The sequence below is a fragment of the Lepisma saccharinum genome, chromosome 5, assembly GCF_977018435.1.
Source record: "Lepisma saccharinum chromosome 5, izLepSacc3.1, whole genome shotgun sequence".
Lineage (NCBI taxonomy): Eukaryota > Metazoa > Arthropoda > Insecta > Zygentoma > Lepismatidae > Lepisma > Lepisma saccharinum.
Genome location: NC_139233.1, coordinates 56,814,087 through 56,818,015, shown reverse-complemented (window position 1 = coordinate 56,818,015; position 3,929 = coordinate 56,814,087).

Here is a 3,929-nt window from a genome sequence, read left to right as displayed (position 1 = left end):
GGCAGAAACGTAACGATTTTCAAGACATAAATGCGGTGGCGCACTGTCATGCAGCGACAGGCCGTAAAGGTCATGAGACAAGCGAGAGGATGGGTGTAAAGTGAGAAGCAGAGAGGGAACCGACCGATATTACGGTGTTAGTTTCTGGGAGCGGTGCCAACCTTTAGGATTAAATTGTGTTTCGTTGAGAGGAGCAATAAATTAAGATGTCTTCCATGACGTAAGAAGACGCTCTGTTTTAATCAGCGCGACGGTGCCTGATGGCCCGGTATTACTTACAATTTCGTTCGTGGTTTAATCCTTCCTTAGAGGAGGTCCGGGAGAATTACCACTTTGCTGAGCGATTTACCTGCGAAGCGAAAGTGTCCTTCAGATGGTCGTTCTCAAAAGGCCTTCGGGAGATAATGTGCAAAGTTGCCTGGGAAGATGTTTAGAACAAAACTGCATCTTAAGCGCTTGTCTGACGTCACTTGAGAGCCGAACATGGGTCCTGAAATTCCCGTTAGCCATAAATCTTGTAATAATTCATGGCGACGATAAATTATTCTGCAGGATTTTCGTCCAAGGTGAGGCGAGACAAATCAGCCAGTTCACTTGTTGCTACAAGAGCGAGTCTTGAAAGCAGATTGGTGGAGGGAGGCTTGGTGATTGACGTCATTAGCAAATCCTCCAATGTGCTACAAGCCAGATTTCTATAATTGAAAAGGTCGATCCGAGGTAGTGCAATGTTACATTCATTTTCACCACAGACTTGCAAAACATATCAAATGAAACGATACGAAAGCCACTTGGGGACATGCGAAAATATTTTTTGATGGGTTAGACAACAAAGTAAGGACAAATTTGCGGATTTGTTTGAACTTTAATTCTGTTTTTTTCACAAGTACAAAAAAGTGGACTGAAATTAAAAGTCGTAAGTCCCAAAATGCGGCTAGAGTTTTCGTTTGTGTGCCTATGTAGGGTTTCAAAGCTGCGAATCCTTGAAAAACCTCCACTTTCTATAATGTATGCAGCATTCAACACATGAACGTCCGGAAGAGGACCTTGCACCCTACAAAATAAATGTCAACCTAAAATTATATATTTCACACATTATTTTATTTCAGTCACATTTATATTAATTATTAGATGGGTATAGCAGAAACATTATAAATTCAAACTGAATTTGTGTCTTTTGAAAGGGTAACATTTTAATGGTGAAAAATATGCCTCGTTTGCTCTCCAGAAAAAGAAATCACCTTGCTTGCTCCTCCCTGGGGAAAAAATCCTGCGGGTGTCCATGATTCCACAGATATTCATGGTTGCCACTGCTATTTATTTTCTGTGGGATAACATACTACTAAAAACCGATAACATGCAACGGAGTACCTGGGTTTAATCTTCCCACGTAAGTCATGCATGTATTGCTATGTATTCATTAAGTTGCACTTTCTACTTAATGATTTTACAGTGGATGAAGTTTACACAGGTTTTGTCTAGTACGGTATTCATGACAAACTTGATAAAAGTAGCATTTTTAATTTATCTTCTCATTTTGTTCTGGTTTCGGACCTGGTCCCTTGAGACGCCAGAGTCCCTAGCGATATGGGCCCTGCGGGACCGTCAGTTATTCCACTAAAAACCTCTAGTCATTCCGATGTAGTCGATGACAGCACCAATTCATCTGACGTGGAGTAAGACAGAATCCCAATTGGTCAAGAGCACTAACAAAACTGAAGAGTAAAAAAATGTACTGTAAACATTTATCTACGGAATGGCTGAAGAGACATATTTTAGAGGAACTCCTCCTTGGGGAACATGTAAAACTCGATAAAAATATAGTATTTGTTGAAATAGCCTCATTAGTGGACAAATAACGATTTCAACCTTAAATTTCATTATTTTATTTAGGATGAATTTTGTAATATATATATATATATATATATATATATATATATATATATATATATATTTGTTTCAATTATTATTTGATACAACCAGGCAGTGAGATGCCTGAAACAAAATGAGTAAGAACGCAGGGGTGGGTAGTTATTATCTTGGGAGATATACTCTATCCCGGTATTCTCTGGAGCAAGGTCGCGGAGAAGGGCAGGAAGGAGATGGACGAAGCAAAGCAGTACACACTGATACAAGCAGCTGGGAGCTGCAGTCGTTTTCCCCCTCCACGCAATACTCTTCCGTCGCACTTGTTCATTGGTCGAGGCTTGTAGAGTCAAGAAACTTTGCTTTCGTTCGCTCGCTCCAGAGATTCCCGGGACATAGTATAGTCATATTTAGTATACCGCTATATGCTACACAAATATGCATATTTAGAAATATATTGTAATATAAATAAACCTTGTTTCCATATTAAAAACACTATGTTGCTAACCAAGGCAGTTTATTAAGGTATAAAAGATAGAGAAACGGGACATGAAGTAGAATGGTATTCTGCTAGGCGAATAGGAAAAGAGAAGAGAGAACTAGTGAGAAAATTGAAGAAGGCCAAAGAAATAGAGAAGAAAGAAGACAAAGTTGAAAAGATGATAAAAAGGAAGGAGGGAAGAAGAAGAATGAACAAGGAAGAAAGATAATTGAGAGAAGAAGATTAGGGGAGGAGGTATTCATCCATTTTAAAAAAGGCAGGAGGGATGGGGGAATGGTAAACAGGTAGTTCCAGACTCTTATTATCTTGACCTGTCAATCACCTGTCAGTGTCAAACCCATTAGTCAACTGTCAAGAGCCATATGTATTTAAATCCTTTGGAGAAATCGTCCAAGATAAGGACTGTCAACATGATTTGTTCTTGTGTAGCTAGTCACCCTCCTATGTGTAATATCTTTCTGTGTGTGTAATTCATCATTTTAGTTTAGTTCCTCGTCTGAGGAAGACCCTGATACAGGGTTGACACGTTACATGTTAAGTGTTTCTATATCTTAATAAACTGCCTTGGTCAGCAACTTAGTGTTATTAAAAAATATATGTATCATTTATTTCTTTGTCGAGTTCCTCTTGCGAGAGTACAGACTTCCGCCCTCCTTCTCTTCTGTTGTCGTCACTGCAGCATGCTGGCACTGATTAATGAAGCACCACTAGTCCTACATACGGGTAACTGTACGTAACGTTATTTTCAGACATACATTTCTAAACACTTTCATGTATCCTCAGGTCTATGTGTTAACTATAGAAGTTATTATATGCATGTGTATGTGTGCGTGTGTGTATGAAAACATGTGCGTAAAACACTTAGTGATTCTGAAACTCTGCAGGTCCGTTTTGCCACGTTTAATAGTAATGTTCTATGTTACAGAATGAATAAGAAAGAACGACCTGTGTGACATACTGTATCCAGAGAACATGCAGAATTATTTTGATAAGCACCAATCGGTAATCCACACGGAGCGAGCTTCATCAAGCACTGTCTGCACCAACAAAAAGAGGTGTGGTGCAAATATATCAACCTCATGGCCTGCTGTAGATTCAGGGTGTACAGACAAACAAAAAAAGAAAATATCTCGGTCTCATAAAAGTTTTGAGCAGCAGTGATCTAGTCGGTCGGGCGTCTATCACGCGGGAGACCTGGGTTCGATTCCTGAGGTGGCTGATCTAACGTTGGAATTTGTACGGCTTTGTCCTGCATAAAGCGGTTCTGGGGCTCACCCACCCTCAAATCAATGGGTACCTGGGGATAAAGGCGGAAGCAGCGTCATCTCCAAAATGGCCGAGGTCGAGAAAGTGTGGGGTCATACCCCCACATCCCCTACATGTGCCTTCATGGCACGGTGCTATTTATACTGGGAACTTTACCTTACCTTACCTCAGCCTCATGACAATTTTTGAAGCTCTACGGACAAGTGTTGATGAAAAGTCATACGCAATCACAAGATGAGCTAAAATAATTATATTTGCACAATAACAGCGACAATTTGCCACATACAATGTTTAATGT